At 38.1% G+C, this 24,857-nt stretch overlaps 2 protein-coding genes across 4 annotated transcripts in view; one reads left to right on the top strand and one right to left on the bottom strand.

Annotated features, from left to right (window-relative positions):
* LOC134810593 (uncharacterized) overlaps positions 1 to 24,857 on the bottom strand; it is a 277,013-nt gene that overhangs the window by 116,589 nt on the left and 135,567 nt on the right. The window contains exon 3 of one of the 3 annotated variants that reach the window (XM_063815846.1): positions 20,799 to 21,932. The exons of the other annotated variants lie outside the window; for them this stretch is intronic. The gene's annotated coding sequence lies outside the window, so the exon portion shown is untranslated. Of the gene's footprint in view, positions 1 to 20,798; positions 21,933 to 24,857 lie in introns of those variants that run through there. 3 annotated transcript variants of the gene reach the window in all.
* NBPF7P (NBPF member 7) overlaps positions 1 to 24,857 on the top strand; it is a 548,664-nt gene that overhangs the window by 440,919 nt on the left and 82,888 nt on the right. The gene's annotated exons all lie outside the window — the stretch shown is intronic.

Here is a 24,857-nt window from a genome sequence, read left to right as displayed (position 1 = left end):
AACAGAAACCAAAGCCTCAAGAATTTGGGCTATTAAAATGTAATATTTGAGCTCCAGAAACCTGTTCTTAGAAGTATGCCGATTGGGATTTATGTGAACTTGGGGGTGGGGGAAGAGGGGTGGAAATGAGATTTCTTAAGAATAATTCCATTACTTTTGAGGCTGAGATCTAGTTCATAGCTTCAAAGTATGATTGGGTTTCTCATAATTAATTATCTTTTTGCTTTCTTGCCCCATGAGGGAAGTCTATAGTAACTACTGGATAGAAGTAATTGTTGTAAAACATAGTTCAAAGTCAAAATCTTAATGACTCCTATTAAATTTCTTTTTGATATGACTTTTTATGGAAATCTGTTAAATGTTTGATAATTTTCATTATCCCAAAATAATGAGACTATTATCTGATATGGCATACTGTATCAGAGGTCTCCAAGACCACTTCCAAGTGTGGTGATTTGTTAGGATAACTCAGAGGGCTCAGTGCATAGTCCTACTAATAGCTTTGATTTATAGCAACAAAAGGAAAAGGCAAATGGTGCAAAGACCAAGGAATCCAGGCTCAAGCTCCCAGTGGAGTCACACAGGATGCCCTTAACTCCTCCAGTATTGAGTTGTGACAACACATATGAAATGTCATATGCCAGGGAAGCTCATTAGTGACTCAGTGGCCAGGATTTTTATGGAGTCTTGTCACATGGGCAGCCTTAGCCTAGCACATACCAGATTTCCAGACTCCCAGAAGAAAAGTAAACCACATTGTTTGCACAATTTAGGCAAAATGAGATATTCTTATCAGGGAATAGTAGGAACTCTCCCAAAATCCAGAATCCCAGGGGCTAGCCAAGGGCTAATCTTGCAAGGAAGCTTTTCTAAGGATAGCATCTCAGCCCTGTTTTATTGTCTTTTCACTGCATGTGCAATGTAACTTGAATGCTTATAGGTAAAATTTGTCTATCATAATTACTGCAGTTTTGGAAGGTGGTCATACATCCATGCCTGTTTGTGATGGCTAATATCCATAGTTTGAAATAAATATAAACATGGTCAGTTCAGACTTCAACACATCAAGCATGTTAACTTTTGGAACAGATGCTATTTTTTTAAATAGAAATAAAAAACTGCATGTTACAAAATGATCACAATAGGAATGAATATATTGAGACTTTTTTTTTTTTTTAGTTCTTCCTGTGTAAGTTCCATAAATGTGTTTAAATTCAGCAAACATTTGAGTGCCACTGTATGCCTATTTCTGTTCTAGATACTAGGGACATAGAAATGAATCAGGCATGATTCCTGCCATGAAGAAGCCCATATTCTAAGAAAGATGACAGGAATGTAGATAAATATATGTTTATAGGTTAGTATAAGGAACATTATTTTGTCAAATTGTATTTTTTAAGAGATTTTAAAATAAGCTTACTTATACTGCTATTTATGTGTCAGTGTATATTCCACGGACACTGCTATGTAATCTTAGGGCTTTAAAAAAAAAAAATTTTAGTCTCCTGTTTTCTTTCTTTCTTCTTCTTCTTTTTTTTATGAGATGAAGTCTCACTCTGTCGCCTAGGCTGGAGTACAATGGTGCAATCAGCTCACCACAACTTCGGTCTCCTCGGTTCAAGTGATTCTCCTGACTCAGCCTCCCAAGTAGCTGGGATTACAGGCGTAAGCCACCACACGTGGCTAATTTTTATCTTTTTAATAGAGATGGGGTTTCACCATGTTGGCCAGCTGGTCTCGAACTCCTGACCTCAGGTGATCCACCCGCCACAGCCTCCCAAAGTGCTGAGATTACAGGCGTGAGCCATCGCACCTGGCATAGTGTCCTGTTTTCTTCAACTCTCTTGATTTTTGTGCTACAGAAAGTGAGAGAGGGCATGCTTAATTATAAAGTGGTTTATCACAGTAAGTCACTGTGCTGGAACCTATTTAGGCTCTCCCTACATCAGCCATCACAAACATTTTAGTAACTGCCTTTAATAAAAATTTTGCGATAGTGCTATTCTTTTTTTTTTTTTTTTTTTTTTTGAGACAAAGTCTCGCTCTATCACCCAGGCTGGAGTGCAGTGGCTCAATCTCGGCTCACTGCAACCTCCGCCTCCTGGGTTCAAGCGATTCTCCTGCCTCAGCCTCTGAGTAGCTGGGATTACAGGTGCCCACCACCACACTCAGCTAATTTTTATATTTTTAGTAGAGACGGGGTTTCACCATGTTGGCCAGGCTGGTCTTGAACTTCTGACCTCAAGTGATCCACCTGGCTAGGCTTCTCAGAGAGCTGGGATTACAGGTGTGAGCCACCACACCTGGCCAGTTAGTGCTGTTTTTTTGTTTTGTTTTTTTTTTTTTTTAAGATGGGGACTTGCTCTGTCGCCCAGGCTGGAGTGCAGTGGCACGATCTCAGCTCACTCAGCTCTGCCTTCCGGGTTCATGCCATTCTCCTGCCTCAGCCTCCTGAGTAACTGGGACTACAGGTGCCCGCCACCACGCCCAGCTAATTTTTTTGTGTTTTTAGTAGAGACGGGGTTTCACCATGTTAGCCAGGATGGTCTCGATCTCCTGACCTCGTGATCCACCTTCCTCGGCCTCCCAAAGTGCTGGGATTATAGGTGTGAGCCACTGCACCCAGCCACAGTTAGTGCTATTCTTAATGTCCAGTACTTGTAGTAGTCATATTTTGAATTTTGTATAAAGCTTTATACAAAAAGAAATCAATTATCATAATTTCCTGTTTCCTCCATGCAATCTGCCTTTTTATTCCTGCCTCTTCTTCTGAAATAACTGAATTATTAGTCAGTTTTGCTTTCTTTCATTTCTCCTTTTGATATGACTTCCTTAATATAATGAGCTTGGAATTTGCTTTAGGTGGTTGTTCAGTTTATCTTCTAATCATGTATCAGAGCCTTCTATCATGCCCACAGCTCCACAAAATAACTCAAGAACCTGAGCTCTGGGTGTGGAGCTTTACTAACTCTTCCTCCCCTTTGCTTTAAATTTTTACACTAACACGTGTATTTTTTGGTCTGTCGTATATTTATTTATTTATTTTTTGAGACAAGGTCTCACTCTGTCACCCAGGCAAGTGCAGTGGCACGATCTCTATTCACTGCAACCTCTGACTCCCAGTTTCAAGTGAGTCTTATGCCTCAGGCTCCCAAGTAGCTGGGATTACAGGCCTGCGCCACATGCCCAGCTAATTTTTGTATTTTCAGTGGAGATGGGATTTCACCATGTTGGCCAGGCTGGCCTTGAACTCCTGGCCTCAAGTGACCTGCCTGCCTCAATCTCCCAAAGTGCTATGATTACAGGCATGAGCCATTGTGCCTGGCCGGTCATATACTTTTTTATAATTATTCATGTGCTTATCTTTGCCTTCTGTCCTCTGAGACGCTGTGCTTTTTTACCACAATTTATACAACCAGCTGTGTGACTTTGGGTAAGGTACTTAACCTCTTAATACCTCTGGCTACTCACCTATAAAACAGAGATAATAATACTTAACCTCACAGGGACCTTGTAAGGATTGCATTAATATATGTAAATATCTTAGAATGATGTCTCCAGCCCACTTGATAAATGTTATCTTCCCCAACTTTTTTAAAAAATTCAAACCTTCAAAAATGGTAAGAGTGAATAAGTATCCACATACCCTTTGCTTGAACTAATTTTTTACTTTATGCCAAATTTTCCTTATTTCTGTAAGTGTGTGTGTAATTTTTTTAAACGAAACTACTTGAAGGTAAACTGCATATATTATGATACTTCAGCACATATCTACTAAGAGTAAGGACATTTTCCTATACAAGCACACCCAAGAAATGGAAGAAAGAGACAATAAAAGTATTTACTATGCAGTCTGATATGGTTTGGCTGTGTCCCCAACAAAATCTCATCTTGAAATGTAACTACTACAATTCCCATGTGTTGTGGGAGGAAATTGAATCATGGGAGTGGTTCTTTCCCATGTTCTTCTCATGATTGTGAATAAGTCTCACGAGATCTGATGGTTTTATAAAGGGAAGTTTCCCTGCACAAGCTCTCTTTTCTTTTCTGCCACCATGTGAGACGTGCCTTTCACCTTCCGCCATGACTGTGAGGCCTCCCCAGCCACGTGGAACTGTAAGTTCATTAAATCTCTTTCTTTTGTAAATTGCCCAGTCTCTGGTATGTCTTTATCAGGAGCATCAAAATGGACTAATACAGTAAATTGATACTGGTAGATTGGGGCACTGCTGAAAAGATAACCAAAAATGTGGAAGCGATGTTGGAACTTGGTAGAGGCTGGAACAGTTTGGAGAGCTCAGAAGAAGACAGGAAAATCTGGGAAAGTTTGGAACTCCCTAGAGACTTGTTGAATGGCTTTGACCAAAATGCTGGTAATGATATGGACACTGAAATATAGGCTGAGGTGGTCTCAGATGGAAATGAGGAACTTGTTGGGAACTGGAGCAAAGGTGACTCTTGTTATGTTTTAGCAAAGAGACTGGCAGCATTTTGCCCCTGCCCTAGAGATTTGTGGTACTTTGAACTTAAGAAAGATGATTTAGTGTATCTGGTGGAAGAAATCTCTAAGTAGTAAAGCATTCAAGGGGTGACTTGGGTGCTATTTAAAGGCAATCAGTTTTAAAAGGGAAACAGAACATAAAAGTTTGGAAAATTTGCAGCCTGACAATGTGATAGAAAAGAAAATCCCATTTTCTGAGAAGAAATTCAAGCCAGCAGCAGAAATTTGCATAAGTAATGAGGAGCCAAATGTTAATCCCCAAGTCAGTGGGGGAAATGTCTCTAGGGCATGTCAGAGACCATTGCGGCAGCCCCTTCCATCACAGGCCTGGAGACCTAGGAGGAAAAAATTGTTCAGTGGGCTGGGCCCGGGATCCCTCTGCTGTGTGCAGTCTAGGGACTTGGTGCCCTGTGTCCCAGCCACTCCAGCTGTGACTAAAAGGGGCCAAGGTACAGCTCAGGCCATGGCTTCAGAGGTTGCAGGCCCTAAGCTCTGGCAGTTTCCATGTGGTGTTGAGCCTGCAGGTGCATAGAAGTCAAGAATTGAGATTTGGAAACCTCTGCCTAGATTTCAGAGGATTTATGGAAATGCTTGGATGTCCAGGCAGAAGTTTGCTGCGGGGATGGGGCACTCACGGAGAACCTTTGCTAAGGCAGTGCCAAAGCAAAATGTGGGGTGGGTATGCCCACACAGAGTCCCCACTGGGGTGCTGCCTCGTGGAGATGTGAGAAGAGGGCCACCATCCTCCAGACCCCAGAATGGTAGATCCACAGACAGCTTGCACCAGAAAAGCCGCAGACACTCAACACCAGCCAATGAAAACAGCCAGGAAGGAGGCTGTACCCTGCAAAGCCACAGGGACAGAGCTGCCCAAGACCATGGGAACCCACCTCTGGCATCAGCATGACCTGGATGTGAGACATGGAGTCTAAGGGGATAATTTTGGAGCTTTAAGATTTGACTGCCCTACTAGATTTCGGACTTGCATGGGGTCTTTAGCCCCTTTGTTTAGCCAATTTCTCCCATTTGGTATGGGTGTATTTATCCAATGCCTGTATCCCCATTGTGTCTAGGAAGTTACTAACTTGCTTTTGATTTTGCAGGCTCATAGGCAGAAGGGACTTGCCTTGTCTCAGTTGAGACATCTGACTGAACTTTTGAGGTAATGCTGAAATGAGTTAAGACTTTGGGGGACTGTTGGAAGACATGATTGGTTTTGAAATGTGAAGAGATGAGATTTGGGAGGGACCAGGGGCAGAATGATATGGTTTGGCTGTGTTCCCACCCAAATCTCATCTTGAATTGTAACTGCCACAATTCCCACATGTTGTGGGAGAGACCCCGTGGGAGGAAATTGAATCATGGGGGTGGGTCTTTCCCATGCTATTTTCATGATAGTGAGTAAGTCTTATGAGATCCGATGGTTTTATAAAGGGGAGTTTTCTTGCACAAGCTCTCTTCTCTTGTCTGCCACTGTGTGAGACATGCCTTTCACCTTCCACCATGATTGTGAGGCCTTCCCAGCCATGTGGAACTGTGAGTCCATTAAACCTCTTTCTTTTGTTAAATTGTCCAGTCTCAGGTTATGTCTTTATCAGCAACGTGAAAACGGACTAATACACAGGCTATGTTCACAATTTCCCAATTGTTCCTAAAATTTCCTTTATAGCTTTTTCCTTTTTTTTTTTCTTTCTCTCTCTGTTTAAAAACGTCTAGGGACTAAACAAGAATCACATTTGCTTTAGTTGTCCTGACCCTTCAGTCTGTTAATTTAGACCAGTCTTCCTTCCTTTTTTCCTGTCTTCTTGTGACTTTGACATTTTAGAAGACTATAGGGCAGTAGCTTGCTTTGTAACATGTTCTTTTGAAAACTGCACATACTGATTGAAAGATAACAGACTTTGTTAAATTATATTTCCTCTCTGTGGTCTTCATTGAACTAAATAATTAAATGATAGTAAAAGTAGCCTTCATTTAATAGTTAAATCATTTAAGTATTATATGAAATAATTTAACTATTAAATAAAGGCTACATTTTATTATTTAATTATTTAATAACTAATGTGGTTTAATTAATTAAACTTTAAAGTTTTGAGAAGATAAATAAATAATGGAGATAATTTGGGTTATGTGAAAGATCATTAAAAATAAAATACATATTGGCCAGGTGTGTAATCCCAGAACTTCGGGAGGCTGAGGCAGGCAGATCATGAGGTGAGGAGATTGAGACCATCCTGGCCAACATGGTGAAACCCCGTCTCTAGTAAAAGTACAAAAATTAGCTGGATGTGGTGGCGCATGCCTGTAATCCAAGTTACTCAGGAGGCTGAGGCAGGAGAATCGCTTGAACTTGGGAGGCGGAGATTGCAGTGAGCCAAGATTGCACCACTGCACTCTAGCCTGGTGACAGAGTGAGACTCCATCTCAAAAAAACAAAACAAAACAAAACAAACATATTTTGAGTAGAATATTCCAAAAGATTAGGTTTATAAAGAAAAAAATTAGACCAAAAAAGTTGTTTTATTTGAAAAAGGCTTTAAAAATATTTCAGTCTCATTTTATTAATTCTTTAATATTTATTGAGCTCTTGCTAAGTTGTTCCTGTTCTCCTAATGTTTGAAATCCAGGGAGTGAGGCAAGCTGTTAGGAAAGTGTAGTACAGTGTGATAAGGCATGTGGGTATATGTGATGAGGAGCTTACAGAGTCCTAGGGGAGCAAATAAGAAGGGCAGCTAACTTAGAACTGGGAGATTAGAGAGACCTCTCCAAAGATATAGTATCTGTGTATAGACATATTAATGTAGGTATAAAGGTATTATGAGACAACCAGACAAGGGGTTAGGGGAAGAGTGTTCCAGAGAAAAGGAACATCACATCCCAAGCTCTACGTATGAGAGAGAGAGAACCTAATATTTGAGGAATGTCAGAATGACGGTGGGTATGCAGTATGGAGAAGGAACTACAGGGTGGCAGGAGAAGAGGCTGAAAGGGAATGCTGGAGGTCTTATAAACCCCATTAAGGGATTTGAAGGCTATTCTTAGCTCAATTGGAAGGTTACGTACAAAAGTAGAAGTATGATATAAGCAGATTTGTACTTTAGGAAAATTGGAAAACAAAGCTGGTGGCAGGGAGTCCAGTTAGGAAGCTGTTGGCTCAATCAGGCTAAAGATGTTGGTGACCTGGATTAAGGTGGTAGTCATTGAAATGGAGAGAACTGAATGAGTTTGAGAAATATTTGGGAGATGGTATCAACAGTATTTGGTGATTGAAGAAGAGGTATAACATATTAATTAAGAAAAAGATTGTAGAGCCCAGACATCTGGGTTCAAGTCCTAAGTCTGTCACTTAGTAGCTTTGTAAATTTGGGGCAGTTATTAAACCTCCCTATGCCTCATTCTCCCCATCTGTAAAATGGGAAGAAAAACAGTACTCATTTTATAGGATTGTTGTGAGAACTAAAAGAATTAATATATGTACAGAATTTAGAACAGGTGCCAGGTACATAGTAAGTATCATATAAGTGTTCTATAATAGTTATTGTTGCAATTGTTAATATTATTATTACTGATTTGATATGTCAGCGAGGGGGAGAAAAAGAGCCAAGGCTAAGTCCTAGATTTTTAAAATGGCAGTTGAGGTGAATTGTGGCAGATTTTATGTGTGTGTGTGGGGGGGGGGCGGGCAGGGAGGAGGTATGATGAATTCACATTTGGATTTGCTGAGTTTGAGAGGCTTTTCCAGTTGGCATTGCTCAATAGGCACATGAATTTGGAAGTAGGGAGAAAGAGTTGAGGATATCAGTTTGAAAATTACTAGAATATAGGTGATAATTAAGCTGTGGAAATAGAATGAATTCACCCAAATGAAGAACTAGTTAAATAGGGAGAAAGGCATATAAAAGATTGTGTTATCTTTAAGAATTTATTATTTAGACCAGAAGCCAAAGTATAAAACTTGGTGCCAAATGGAAAGCTTAGAAAACTTTCAGCATTCAATACAACTTCATTTAAATTAGGTTGGTCTTCAGAGGATATTGAGCTGAGTAAAATGGGCAGCTAGATGAAAGAAAATCATTCATCTATTGAGGAAACTGCAGAGAAGTCACTTTGCTAACACAGGGAAGATGTTGCTGATTATTTTCTGTTTTGGATCTGACTTAAGGAAAAAAGATAAAAGATTCATTCTTAATTGGCAGAATAGCAAAGAATGAGTTAAGTCTTTCTATAAATTATTTGTCTTAAGTACCATTGCTAGAATTAGTTAATATTGTATTTACTAAGGAATTCTGTATTTTTTCAACTATTATGAAAATTTTCAAGCATACAGAAAATTAGAAAGAACAGGACAATGAATACCCATGTAACCACCACTTAGATTCCATACCCACCTATCTATAAGTATGTGTGTGTATGTGTACATGTCTGTGTTTAGTGAAACCATTTCAAAGTAAATTGCAAATTTTATGACACTTTAATCCTAAAATATTTAGCATGTATTCCATATTATACCTCACAACAGCACTATCACATCTAAGAAAATTGACAGTAATATCTTAATATTAGCTACTATCCAGTTTATAGTCAAAATTTCCCAGTTATCACAAAAATGTTTTTTATGGCTTTTTTTCCCTTCCTAAACAGGATCCAACTGAAGTTCACATATTGCCTTTAGGTGTTATACCTCTTTAGTCTCTTTTGTTTGAAAATCTTCACCTCCCCCAACCTTTTTTTTTTTTTTTTTTGAAAGGAGGACAGACTTTTTAAGAGAGCAGAATGTTCTAAATTCTAAATTTGTCTGATTGCTTCTTCATGGTATCATTTGTCTTGTTCATCTATCCTTTGTAATTCCTATAAACTGGAATGTAAACCAAGTTGATTCTATTCAGATTAAATGTTTTGGCAAAAATACTTCATAGATGACACTGTAAACTTCATATTGTATTGCATCAAATGGCTATCAGATTAGCAATAATAAGTTTGATCTTTTCTGTGTTATAAAATACTTTTCTCCTTTGAGATTAGCAGGAAATCGGTGGGAATAATTTCATACTAAATGGCTTAGCATTTATTGATGACTGAATCAGTTATTTCATCGGGAGTTGCTAATTCTATTGTTCCTTGTACATTGTTAGCTGGCATTCTTAGGTAAATAAGAATTTTGCACCTGGAAATGAACAACATGATTACTTATTTGCTTTATCCTACAGTACACAAAAATAGGTTTAAAATGACAAAACCCAGTGTTAATACTATAAGCATAATGTGAGGTTCAATATTTTTAATAGTTTTTATTGTCCTTAGAATATATGCCAATAAGAATGTAAGTCAGAATACTATGTTCAAAAGTGACTTGAAATATTTTTTGTTCTCATGTGGTTATGTTACTGATTTGACAAGCAATTCAGTTCATTTGTTTCTACTTGTTTTCAGTCAAAGTTTGCTTATTTAGATCTTATATTTAGTTTTATTCTCTTGAATTTATAAAACTTTTGTTGGTTCAGAAATCACACTATATTATAAAGTATAGTTGGAGAAGTTTGGCTTTTATTTTGTACATCTACCCTCTACCTCTGTCCTTTTACCACCCTGTCATAGGTAAACATTTTTATTCATTTCTAGTTTAGCCTCCTAGTGTGTTTCTATGTGTTGTGATATAACTGTGTAACTGTCCTTGTTAATTAGCGTTGCTATAATGAAAATTCCATAAACTGAGTGGTTCAAACAACAAACATTTATTTCTCACAGTTCTGGAGGCTGGGAAGTACTAGGTTGAAGGTGCCAGCAGATTTGATGCCTGATGAGGGCTCAATTCCTAGTTCAAAGATGTCCATCTTTTTGCTGTGTCCTTATGAGGCAGAAGGTTAAGGAGCTCTCTGGGTTCTCTTTTATTGGACGCTGTTCCCATTGATGCAGGCTCTGTCCTCATGATCTAATCACCTATCAAAGGCCCCACCTCCTCATACCATTACACTGGGGATTAGGTGTCAGCATATGATTTTGGGGGAACATAAATATTTAGTCTGTGGCAGTACTACAACTCTAACTATCCTTATTTTTTCTTCTATACTGGATGTATCATCTTGTACTCCATAGTGGCATGCCTAGTATATTTGATGCCTAAAGCAGATAACTTTTTAATATATACCTCTCCTATATGACAAAATTATTTTCAAAAATAACCATGAAATAAAACAAAATATAATAATGGGTAGAAATGAGATATAAACATTATATTTTATTTTATTGAATGTTGAATATATAATCATGCCAATAAAAATAAATTAAAAATAAAATAAATATTACAGTACAGAAAATGTTTATTAAAATATTTTCACCAGAAAATTCATCTTAAGTTTTTCTATTTGTTTTTTTAAAAAACTTCTGAAAGTTTTTCTTTTTCTGGAAAATGCAGAGAAAATGACTGTGTGATAGTGGGCATTGATGCTATTTGACCCACTAGTTTATAACTGTGCATTCAAATAAACAGTGCCATTTGGTTTCTTCTAGTAATGTAAAAGCAGCATCTTTTGTTGTTTCCCTTAGCATTCTTCACATTTTTGTTCTTTTCTCAATATAAATGTCCATTTCCTCACATTTTATTTTTGCGTAATGACCATAGCCGGTTTCCATGTACTGTTCTTTAAATAACAGCTTTAAAGCTTTATGTTTTATTGTCCATTGTTGAAAGTTGATTCCGGCTGTCTGCAAACATTTTTGTGTCTGATTAGCTCATCTAAAACTTCCTACCAGAAAGGAAAAAAAAAAAAAAAAAAAAGACAACTTAACGCAGGAACAGAAAACCGAATGTTGTATGTTCTCCTAAGTGGGAGCTAAACAAGAATACATGGACACAAACGGGAACAACAGACACCAGGGCCTATTTGAGGGTAGAGGGTGGGAGGAGGGAGAGGATTAAAAAAAATACCTGTTGGGCACTATGCTTATTACCTGGGTGACCAAATAATTTGTACACCAAGCCCCCATGACACGCACTTATATAACAGTACTGCACATGTACCCAGAAACCTAAAATAAAAGTTAAAAAAAAAAAAAGACAACTTAGAAAAGAGAAACAAGGCCAGGTGCAGCGGCCTTATGCCTGTAATCCCAGCACTTTCAGAGGCTGAGGCAGGAGGACTGCTTGAGCCCAGGAGTTCAAGACCAGCCTGGGCAACATAGTGAAACCCTATCTCTAAAAAAATACAAAAATAAGCCCTGGTGGTGTGCACCTGTAGTCCCAGCTACTCGCGAAGCTGAGGTGGGAGGATTGCTTGAGCCTAGGGGGTCGAGGCTGCCGTAAGCTGTGATTGTACTACTGCACTCCAGCCTGGGCAGCAGAGCAAGCCCCTGTCTCAAAAAAAGAAAAGGAAAGAAAAGAGAAAAAGAGAAACAGCATACACTGATCATTATTTATTTGGAATATATTATTTAAATGCAGAAATATATGGTGTCATAGGGGCTAGAGACAAACTGTACTCAAAGGAAACTTGAATAATTTTGAAACATTACAAAATTAACTTCTGAAATAAATGTAACTGAGTCCATGTGCATCAGAGGCTAAACTGTGAGTTCTCCACTTTCTTTTTCTTTTAAGTTAATTTTCATATATAAATCAGTGTTTATTGAGAAATAAGTAATAAAAATCTGCTAATTTAAAGCTTACATACAGGTTATTAAAACTTAACAGTCACTGGAACAATTATTTAGAATTTAGAACACAAATTCTTTTTCAGGGAGTATTTTTATCACTGACATTGTTTAGAATTGCTGGCACTTGATGATAAAAAGCAGAATAATTTTTAGTTAGGTTTAATTTTTAAGTTCTCTATGTAGAATGCACCCCCTTGTTGTGGGCCTCAAGGGTGATCTGCTTCTACCACCCTACCTTTGGTATGCCACTGTATCCACTAGCAAAGTATGAGACTATCTGTTTCTTCCCAACCTCACCAACAGAGTGTTGTTGAATGTTTCATCAGTCTGATGGTGAGAAATCATATTGTTTTAATTAGCATTCATCTTATGAGTGAAGGCTTTTATAAGTTTAAAGGTCGTGCATTTCTTTTTCTATAAAATGCCTAGTCATTTATTTTGCCATTTGTTTTGGTGGTAGTTTTTCCCCGACTCTATGTTTGAACATAAGTGGTATTGCGGGGGGTGGGGGGCTGGGGCGGGGACAGGGTACCTTTCTTGAAACCTTAGTACTCAACATGATACACAACAGAAATCACCATGTCTCCCTTTAAGGTGGCTTATGCATACTGCAGCCACACTAAGGAACTAAAACAACTTCATATGTATGAGCCTAGGAAACTGTTGAAGTAGAGCTTTTCAAATTGGACTCACAGTTTCATCTGTTTTTATACATTGGAATTTCTTACACAGTTTCTTTTAAGATATAATTCAGTTCTTAAGTCTCTGAATCACTGCTATAAAGTGAGAACAAACATCAGTGGTTCTTTTAAATTTTATAATATACCATAATACAATAAGAGCTACATAATTAGAAATTAGTAATTTAACCAATAAAATCAGTTAAATTGGTTTCTTCACTGAATTGAGTTAGGCAATTTAATTAAAATAATTATCACATAAATATAGCCCTACTGCTTAAAGACTATACTTTGCTAAGAAAGAAAAATTGTATATTCATTTTATAGAGTCAAATATGAATGTTTGTATTGCAGTTATTAAACTTTTATATTATATATAAACAGCTTCCCAGAAACAGAATTGAACATGAAATTTTATCTCCATGTCTGCAAATTTCCTTTGTCAGTATTTATATATATATTATCTTTGTCTTTATAGTATTACCTGCATGTTTGTATTGGACCTTTTCTACTTTTTTTTTTAAGTTGTAAAAATGGTAACAACATTTAAGACAAAAGTGTAAAGACAGAGCATAGCCACTCATAATCTTATCACTAACAGCTTTTTAATTGTCAGTTGTCTTATTTTTTAAGGTCTCTTCTAAATTGTCACATCTGTTTCTTTAAAAATCCTGATCTCTAAGAATAATTTCTCCTCAGTGGCACTTTTTGCCTACTGGTCCCTCTTTTAAATACAATAGTATTCTTCAATAGCAACAAAAGTGTACTTCGTTTTAATTTTGAATTTAAAATTTAACAAAGTATCTCATGTTTACTGAGGTTAAGGTACTTGTGAATTATTTATTAGAGAGTTTGGAAATGTTAATTTTAAGTGTGTGTATTGTAAATCTGTCTCATCATGTCAAAAACAAGGTAATAGAATCATGTAATATATGAAGATGCATGTTATTGAAGAGCTACAAAGAATTGATGTTAGTGCTTACTTGAACTTACAACAGACTTTTTCCAACTGAATTGAGATTAATTTACATCTCTCTAGAAAGCAGTAACTTCTGACATCCATTCATTTTGACCATGAAAAATAAGGTGGTGTGTGGACTGTACCTCTCCCCTGTATCTATTGGTCTCGTTACCTGTGTGCCTTGTTTTTTCTCATGTGACACCTGTTTATTTTTTCATCACAGTAGCTAAATAACGTAGTATTAATATTTGCCTACAGCAGCTCTAAGTTATATGGTTTTCTTTTGGCTTTAGTCATAGACCTCCGGATTACTTGTTTCATGTCTCTCTGAAGAAAAAAATAAAAGAAAATGTGGTACATATACACCATGGAATACTATGCAGCCATAAAATGAACAAAATCATGTCCTTTGCAGCAACTTCAGTGTAGCTGTAGGCCATTACATTAAATCAATTAACACAACAACAGATAACCAAATCCACATGTTTTCATTTATAAATGGTAGCTAAACATTGAGTACACATGGATAGAAAGAGGAGAGCAGTAGACCCTGGGGTCTCCTTCAGGGTGGAGGGTGGGAGGAGAGTGAGAGTCAAAAAACTACTTATTGGGTAGTATGCTCACTGTCTGGGTGACAAGATCATTTGTATACCATACTCCAGCATCACTCAATTTACCCATGTAACAAACCTGCACGTGTATCCCCCGAACCTAAAGTAAAAGTTGAAAAATAAAGATAAAAAGATAGATGAAATTTAGCTATATATCTATTAATTTAAAACCACCATTACCACCACAACTCAGAAAGACCTTGTTGCCAAGAGAACGGAATACAGATAACACACCGTGTCTTTCATCACAGAGTTTTCATCTTAATCTCCCTTGATTTGGACTGTTTAAATATCTTTTCTTTTTTTTTTTTTTTTTTTGGAATCAGATTCCCCGTCCCCATAGCTAAAGAATTTAAATTTGTCTTTATGATGCTGTTGTTTTTTCCTTTTTCTTGGGACACGGTGAATATTAATATTCTCATTTCAATGTAATTTCTTTTTAATTTTTGAGTTTTCTTCAACTGTGCTTCTTGTTTATTAAACATTAGTTCATTCTCTTTTCTCCTGCAGGGACACCTATAATTTGAAGTTTGAATCACAGCACTTCCCCTGCACATCTGTGAGCATTCATTCACTTCACGTCTCAGCTAATTTCTTATGTTTAGTATGTTTCTTGACTCTGCCTCCTATTTCACCAATACAATTTTCTGCTGCGTTGATTCTTCTAATGCTGCTTCTACTGCCAGTATTAATTGGTTTGTGGCTAAATTTATCCCGTGCTGCTGTTAGTGCCCTCCAACTGTTCTGCTTTTCCCATAGTCCACATTGTTGCCAGAATGATCCATCTAAAACACAAGTCTGGCTGTGTCATGAATCCTGGTAAAATATTTAGTGACTTCACCACAGAGTAATGCTCTAATCCTTTAAGGTCATAAATTAGATCCTTCTTTCATCTGAGCCTCCCGCCTATCACTCTAGTCATATAATCCCTTGCGGCCTTGCCTTTCCTTCCATGCCATTCAGCATGCCCTTTCTCCTGCCTGGAATGCCCACTGTGCTCCCTCTATCTATCCTCTCCATTCATTCTTCCAGTCTGTTGCCTGGCTTCCCCTACCAGTCACAATTATTTTCTCTTGGGTACATACTCCTATGTACCTTGTACATGCTTCTTAACTGGCTTTTGTAGTTATTTGTTTAGACTGGTTTATGATATACTATAACACTGGGGTGACCATTATGACACCAAAGACAGGTATTACTTTGTGATTTTTATATCCCCCATGCCTAGCATAGTGCTTGGTATTTTGTTTTATTACCCTTCTGTCCTCTTCATTTTATTTATTTTAAGGGAGAAAGTAATGATCACCTCTATCATGTGATTTTTTTTCTTTTTTATGGGAAGTATTTTTATTGGAATCAGACTGTTTAATTGTTTTTCTCCTGTCCATGCTTTCTTGTACATAATTTACTAATCCCTAAGATGTGGTCTTAACAGTAAATTGCCTTAAATCACCATATGGTATTCAGTCACTGGGTCAGGGTAGAGGAACCAGTTCTGTAAGTGGCCTGCAAAAGGCCCGGTTAGTATTCATTTCAGTAACCAAATTACAGGCTTAAGTCAACCAGGATTGACTTCTCTAGCTTAATTGTTTGGTCTGAAGCCTGGGATGGTGCTCAGCTTTGACATGTGTTCCTAGTTATGCAGCTCTGAAATTTGAAAGCAAGCTGTACTCGGCCAGGGTGGTCTTATTCTCTTGTTTTTATTGTTTGCCTCAAAGATTATATTTGCTCTAATTCTTAAGCACTTAAAAGAATAGGGGAGAAAACAGAAGCTTTATAGATTTCTAAAAAATGGTATACTTTTGTTGTTCGCTTAAAAAAAAAACCTCTCAATAGAAAGTTATGAAGAGGAGAATAAAAATTCTTCATTGTCTTGCCACTGAGAAATAAGCACATTTTAGAATATGTTTTGCATACCCATATAAGAAACGTGTACCAATTTTGTAAATATTGTATACTAAATGCTATTCTGCACCTTCCTCTTTTTTTAACTCAATATATTTAAACATTGTAAATCAGTAGTTGAAGACACGTTTCATTATTAATGATGTACTCATCAGTTCCCTATAGTTGGACACATTTTTTTACATTTGTATTTGAATATTACCTTAGTAGATCTTTTTCTAAGAGGATATGCAAGTATATGTTAATAGATATTGCCATAATGCCTTTCAGAAACATTGTGCAACTGTATGCCCTCATTAATAGTGCATGAAAATACTTATTACCGCACATCTCTTTCAAAGCTAGATTATTGTCAGTTACTCTCTGTGAGGTAAAGTCTTCCAATTTCCAGCCCTAAATTCAGAGCTCTTCTCTGAATTCCACATAGTTATATCCAACAACCTACTTGATATTTCTACAAGGTGTCCGTCTCACCAACATATCAAAACAACATGCCCCAAACCAACCTGATTTCCTGCCTCAATTCTGAAACCTGTTCTTCTCCTATTTTTCTTTAAATAGAACTTAAATTTACCTGGTTTCTCAAATGAGAAACCTGGAGTCATTATTATTTTTTGTCTCTCCCTCTCTCCCTGAATCTTCCTGTCAAATGTACCACCAAGTATTATGGCTTCTACCCACAATCCCATGTATAGCCAAATACAAGAAGAGCCTGTTCTTAAGCTGTCCACAATTACTAGAAGACTTAAACATTAGGGTGGCCATAATAGATGGGGAAGAAGGAGAAATCAGCAATCCAGACTAAGACTTCACTGGGTTTTGAGTTAGACAGAGGGAGTCATAGAAGCCAAGGTAAAATGATTAAAACGGTGCATGGAGTGGTTAGCAATTCTCCCTATAGGAGAGAGAATTTCCTTATGAAGTTTCAGATGAGACCACTGAACTTGACTAGAGGAAAGTCATTGTTTTTAGAAAACAGTTTCTAAGCAATAATTAGAATTAAAGTTTTGTTACAGAGGGATAAGTAAGAAGTAGATGGAAAAGAAAGAGAAATATCTGAAATTAGGCTACAGTCATAGAAGGTTAGCTGTGAAACAATAATTTGGAAAGGGAAATGGGACCTCATGAAAATGTAGGTTAAAAGAGACTTGTATATCTTCTAAGGTAAAAGTAAAGAACTAAGCTGATGTCCAGCCCTCTAAAACATTTTAAATAGAAATCAAACTTTATTAATACAGTAGGTCTAGTTTCACATAAAGCAAATATGTGGTTCTGTACACGGGCTTTAGGAGAGTAAGTCTGTTGTACCTCATATGTAAGTATTATCCCATTTAGAGGAAAACCCTAAGTCTTTCTTTACAGTGGCTTAAAGGCCCCAATTGATCCACATCCCAGTTACAGCTCTCATCTGTTTTCTGCTGCTCCAGATATTCTTGCTGTTTCTCAAACACACTAGGGCTGCTCTCTGTGTTATGGCCTTTGCATTTGCTGTTCCCTTTCTCATGAATGTGTTTCCCTAAGATACCTGCATGATTACTCTCACCTTATTTAGGTCTCAACTCCAGTATTGTCAGTGAAGGTCTTCTCTGATTTTCCTATTCTAAACTGAGATACTTCTCTTTGCTCACCCCACACCCTCATCCCCAGCTCCATTCCTTACTGTTTAATTTTTTTTCACAGCACTTAACTCCATCTATTGTGCATCTTTTACTTAGTAATTTTGTTTTCGTCTTCCGCTATTAGAATGTAAACTCCAAGAGTGTAAGAATTTTTCTAGCACTGGAAAAATGCCTGGCACATAATAGGCATTTACTAATTGTTGTGTGAATGAATGATTATAAGTTTAATATTCTTTGTGGAAACTAATAAGGTTGATTTCCTATCAGAAACCGATCATTATTAATAAGCATATTGGATGGTATTTATAGAATTAGCCTTCATATGTTCTCTACTCAGAAGTTGGCAAACTTTTTCTGTAAAGTGCCAGAGAGTAATTATTTTTGCAGGCTTTGTGGTCTCATTACAGCTACTTGACTCTGTTGTTGTAGTGGAAAATCAGCCATAGACAATCTATAAATGAATGAGCATGGCTGTGTTCCAGTAAGACTATTTATGGACACTGAAATTTGAATTGTATATAATTTTGAAATGTCAGAAAATATCCTTCTTTTGTTCTTTTTTTCTAATCATTTAAAAATGTAAAAAACTATTCACAGGCCAAACAAAAACAGGCAGTGGTCCAAATTAGACTTGCAAACTGTACTTTGTCAATCTCTGGTTTTACTGATTTCTTAAATATATCTTAGGTTAAAACTTATTTTTCCATACTTGATAGGGAGCAACAATGTGAATTAAACTGTAGAAACAAATAATTCAGAAATACATCTGTTTAGCTTTAGAAACTTCCATTTTGCTTCATTTTTGTTTTCCTGGTAACCTTATGTTTCCATTATATGTTTATGATGCTACCATTTAAATGACTTTGCATTCTCTTAGCATATGCCACATGATAGTGTTAGGGTGGTGTAATAGTTCAGGAGCAAAGCTGAGCAAAGCCCACCCATGTTTAAAAATTTGCCATTATTTAGAAGGTGCATAATTCCCATATGGGAGAATGAAGAGTCATCTAATAATGCCCAGAGGGCTGCACTGTGAGTGAGAATTGTGTTGCAGTTTTTAACATTCATAACACATTTCTTGAATAAGCTGCAAATGCTTTTAATAATATATCTCAGAGTTAATTTTAGCTATGCTACATTGGCACTTTTTGCTCCTCCACTTCAAAAAACCAACACAAGAAACTATTCTCAAATCAAGCTGTGATTTGGCTGGGGCATTGTATTTTCCTCAATAAGCACAAAGAAGAGAGAAAAGATGTTTTCACTTGGCAAAACTTTTTTTTTTGAGATGGAATCTCACTCTGTTGCCCAGGCTGGAGTGTAGTGGCACAATCTCGTCGGCTCACTGCAACCTCCGCCTCCCGGGTTCAAGCAATTCTCATGCCTCAGCCTCCTGAGTAGCTGGGATTAGAAGCGTGCACCACCACCCTGGCTAATTTTTGTATTTTTAGTAGAGCCAGGGTTTCACCATGTTGGCCGGGCTATTCTCAAACTCCTGACCTCAGATGGTCCTCACACCTCAGCCTCCCAAAGTGCTGGAATTACAGGTGTGAGCCACTGTGCCCAGCCCACTTGCAAAACTTTTTAACATTTATAAGGTTTTTTACATACTTGCTTTTGTTCAGTTGTTAGAATAATCTCATGATGTAGGTGACCTTATTAACTATTTACAATGTGAGAAAATGGATAGTCAGTGAAGATAAGTAACTTGTCCAAGGTCACAGCACCAGAACTCCAAACCAGACCTTCTGACCTTCTTGATACAGACTCCTCACAGTCACCTGCATGCCATCTTTGGTTTCAGTGCTATGAACTTTCTTCACTGCCTGTTGGTCTGTAGCTACACCTACTCATGAAGATGCCCAGAGCCTTAGCCGCTCCTTGCTCCGCCATGCTTATCTTATGCAGCTCTGGGAGGGGTGAAGAGGCTGTGGCCAGTTACCTCACTACCACTATAGCTATTCACCACCCTGTTTTCTCCTTTAGCCATTTTAGCTACTACAGAATTCTTCTGGGCATTTTCTGTCTTAGTTCCCTAGTATCTGGCCTTCCTTCTTTTCTCAGTAACTGTGACCCCTGCTAGCTAGCCTTGCCAACCAATGGTTAATGAAAGGTCTTGGATATGACTGTCAAAGACCAAAGCACTCATGACCCCAATGTTTCAGGTCACAATGATTAGGAAAATCAGGACAACAAGGCTTGGGCACAGAAGAGCTGGTTTTTGAGAGGGGGATTTAGAGTTTGGTTTCAATGTGTAATCTTTGAGGTAATGGTGGAACAGCCTACTAGATTCAGTTTTCTAGTCCCTGAAAACTAAAACGAGGAATAAGTTGAATCACATATTTGGGGCACCAGCCAAATATATAGCAGCATTTATAGTTAGAATCAAAGTGTTTGTGTTTCTTAATTTCAATGCTTCTCAGAGATTCCATTTAAACAACTTCATTATGAAAATGGAGACTTACCATGCCTTTTTGATATTGTTCAGAGAAAATTGTCATAAATAATACACACAGTTTGAAATGGTTGTACATCTTATGAATCAAGGGGTGGCATGTAAAAAGGTTCCTCAGTGCCTCAATGTGGAAAATATCATAGAATGTTATTCTTCAATTGATTCCTTCCTTCACTTTGGTGTTTATATGGTATCTTAGATATTTTATGTTATTTTAATTATATTTTGTGCCTTTTTATTTGGTTAAAAATGCCTACTACTTAAATATTAACAGATTTTTAAATATCCCTTTGAACTCTTCCCCATTCCTGTACCTCCTTTCCCTTTTTCCGTTGTAATGTCAGCCACCTGAACATAACCCAGAAAACTAGGTATCAGCCAATTGATGTTTCAGTGGAAATAAGAGAAAGAAGCACTTACTATTTCTCAATGTTTAATTGAGGAAAAGCACATGATATCTTACATATTTTAAATTGGAGGGGATAATAGGGTCAAGTTCATGCATTATATTGTGGACATCTTAATCCTATCAAATGGCTTAGTCAAAATGAGAAAGTTAATGAATTTAAGCAGACAAGTACGAACAGTGCTCTAAAAAAGGTGCTGTTACACCATCCCAACCTGTACACACATGAAAAAAAGCTGGGGTGCATTTTGCGTTTGAATAAGGGTCATGTTGACTGGCCATGGCAGACCCTGCTAGACCATACACCTCATACTCTGTCACCTGCCAGGACTCAAAAGGACATGGGAGTATGTGGTTAAGTTCTCTAAGGACTCTTTCTTCTAAAGGGAAGCAGTTTTATAGGTGGTACTTGTAGGTCTGTTGCTTCACAATCTGGTGCTTTCTTGATTGGACTGTATTGTTTTACTGTAATTTTTTGGACTTACAAGAAGTCAGGTGTTTTCATGGACTCTTCTCTTTTCCATACAGATGTCCAGAAGGCTTCTTGGGGGAATATTGTCAACATCGAGACCCCTGTGAGAAGAACCGCTGCCAGAATGGTGGGACTTGTGTGGCCCAGGCCATGCTGGGGAAAGCCACGTGCCGATGTGCCTCAGGGTTTACAGGAGAGGACTGCCAGTACTCGACATCTCATCCATGCTTTGTGTCTCGACCCTGCCTAAATGGCGGCACATGCCATATGCTCAGCCGGGATACCTATGAGTGCACCTGTCAAGTCGGGTTTACAGGTAACTAATGAGACCAAAGCCAGTGCTTTCCTACCTTCAGCAGATACCTTTATTTAGCATCTTTTAGATCATGGTGTCTGGCTCTTAAATGTCCCCCAGCTCTGGTGCACATTTAACATTATGATAAGGAACTGGGATGTTCCAGACAACTATCCCTAACTTCCTTTTAAGAGTTTCAGGGGGCAGAGAAAGAGAAAGAAAAAGGACCAAATACTTTGACTGCTTAAAGCATATATGTCAGGGCCAGGTGTGGTGGCGCACGCTTGCAATCCCAGCACTTTGGCAGGCCAAGGCAGGAGGATCACTTGAGGCTAGAGGTTTGAGACCAGCCTGGGAAACATAGCAAGACCCCATCTCTACAAAAAAACAAGAATAAAAATAAAACAAAATTAGTCATGTGTGGTGGTGTGCACATGTAGTCCTAACTACTTGGGAGGCTGAAGTGGAAGAATTGCTTGAGCCCAGGAGTTTGAGGCTGCAGTGAGCTATGATCGCACCACCACACTCTAGCCTGGGTGACAGAGTGAGACCCTGTCTCAAAAAAAAAAAAAAAATGTACACCAGGATGGGGAATCAGAGTTTACTTCACTAAAAGAAATAAGTACACTGTCACCAGTGGAAAAGTTGCTGATGTTATTGACTATTCGCTTTTGGAAATCTCCCTCCCTAGACATTCAGGGCACTGGCTTTTCTGGTTTTCTGAACCCTGTTCCTTTTGCTTCTTCATTACCTTGTTCTTATCCATTAAATGTTTGTGCTCCCTGGGGCACTGTTTTGCGCCCTCTTTTGAGCCACATCACAGCTCTCCCTAGGGAATTTCACTGTCTGTATTCGCCTCCACTGCCACTGTCTTCATTAGCTTGCTGATGAATCTCACCATCATTCCCTTAGCTCCACCCAACCCTGACATTCAGGCTCATGTTTCTAGCTATCCTTTGTATGTTCTCCTTGGAGATATTCTACAGGTACTTTCAGCTCACCTTGTTGACAGAAATACGTAGCAACCATGTACATCCCAAATACCCACGCTAGAAACTCCCTGTCCCTTGTTCTGACCTCATTGCAACTCAGTCACCCAAGCCAACCTCTGAGTTGCCTTTCACCTGTCTATTCCTCCCATTTCCTCTGCTACCCTGTAGTTGAGGGCCATGTTATCTCTCACCTGGACTTCTGAAGTAGTTTCTGAATACGTTTTCTTGCCTTTATTCTCTCCCCATCTCATTCACCCGTGATATGACTACATCTTTGATTATAAATGCAAATATTCTAACAATCTCACCTGCTTACAATGTCTAATATTTTTTCATCATCCGCAGAATAAACTGCAAACTCTTTTACATGACTTCCATAGCTCTCTACAGCCTAGACTTTACATCTTTTTGTAGCCTGGCCTCCCCACAAGCATCTAGGCCTAGTCACACCAAATTCTCCTTATTTCCTGAAAAGGTAGTACTTATTATTGCTTCCATACAGTTACACACCCTTTTGCCTGGAATGCCCTTTTCTACAACTGGTGATTGTCCAATGTTATTTAAAACTGTGTCTTAGTGACCCTTTCATGATTCCTTTAGGCAAATGGTCTCTAAGTTTTATTATTTTTATGTATCACATTTTATTGTAATTTTTTTTTACACATATCTCACCTGAATAGATTGTGGGTTTTTCTAGGTGGGTCTGAGCTTTATTCAAAAGTGTTTATTAAATTAGATGAGAAAAGGAGGAACATTCTTCATTTTTTTCTCCTGCTTTAAGCACTAAACCAAGAGTTCTATAAATGCAATAAGCGAAAAAGTGAAACATGTACTCAGAAAACTATACTGGATCAGTTAGTGTAGAATACTGTTATATTAATTTTTCATTGTATTAGGGTTCTCTAGAGGGATGGAACTAATGGAATATATATGTATGTATATATATTCCAACCCAAAGTGTCTTGGTGGCAATCTTAATATATATATATTGGCAATCTTTATATATATATAAAGGAGAGTTTGTTAAGTATTAATTCACATGATCACAAGGTCCCACAATAGGCTGTCTGCAGGCTGAGGAGCAAGGAGAGCCAGTCTGAGTTCCAAAACCGAAGAACTTGGGGTTCGATATTTGAGGGCAGGAAACATCCAGCACGGGAAAAAGATGTAGGCTGGGAGGCTAGGCCAGTCTCGCTTTTTCATGTTTTTCTGCCTGCTTTATATTTGCTGACAGATGATCAAATGGTGTCCATCCAGATTAAGGGTGGGTCTGCCTTCCCCAGCCCACTGACTCAAATGTTAATCTCCTTTGGCAACACCTTCACAGACACACCCAAGATCAATACTTTGTATCCTTCAATTCAATCAAGTTGACACACTCAGTTTTAACCACCACAAATCTACCCCTTGTCAACTTGAACCCATACACATCTCCTGAGATCACACATAATCTTCAAATAAAGACAATAATTAGGTCATAATTACACCTAATGTTGTACAACTATTCTTCGTACATCCGGAAACACACCAGTCCCCAACTGAAACACTCTTACATAAAGTTAACGATACTTAAATGCTGATGTGAAGTCAATAAATCTTATGTCACATGATAAAGGAGAAAGGAAATAAAATGAAGATATTTTCTTAGTACAAGTGTGTGCAAGCACAGACATGTTTTTAATAAAAGAAGGAGGAAATACTGAGGACAATTACGGTCCTCATTTCTGCAGCTGGTCACATGGTAGTAGCTGGTATTGATGACTACCTTCTTCTACCCATTTTGTATTCCTTTTGCCTTCAGCAAACACCTCAGCAGGTTGTGTTTTTTTTTTTTTTTTTTCCTGATGGAGAGGCCCAAACCTTCATTCATCCAGGCGGGACCATTTGTAGTCCCGCCTGGATTGGGCTGTTGTAGTTGCCCATTGACCTTAATCACAGGGCATGGTAATACTAAGAGACACCCTAATGGATCTCCTGTATTCCATGAATACTCTTTCTTACCTCCGTTCTGGAGGAGTAGACTGATTTCATCTTGATAGCCTGGGTCTTGATAGCCTTGATGTCCCAGCCAACACTGTAACACCTTTCTTAGCCTGTTTACTTAAAGGTAGGAACCCAAAGTGTCCTGGTGGCAATCTTAACTACCAGTTGAATGGAATTGTTGTTGTGTCTTCTGGTGGCAGCGTTCCTCCATCTGGAACTAAGACCTCTAGGCCAGCAGAACTTAATGTTGCGGGAACAGGAAGCGAACATTTTGCTAGTGGATCACTAGGGGTGATGGTGAGTGGTACCACTTCCATTTCCACCCCT

Source organism: Pan troglodytes, chromosome 1 (genome assembly GCF_028858775.2).
Source record: "Pan troglodytes isolate AG18354 chromosome 1, NHGRI_mPanTro3-v2.0_pri, whole genome shotgun sequence".
Classification (NCBI taxonomy): Eukaryota; Metazoa; Chordata; class Mammalia; order Primates; family Hominidae; genus Pan; species Pan troglodytes.
Note: the sequence above shows the minus strand (reverse complement) of the source record. Positions and strands in the feature narration are given on the sequence as shown.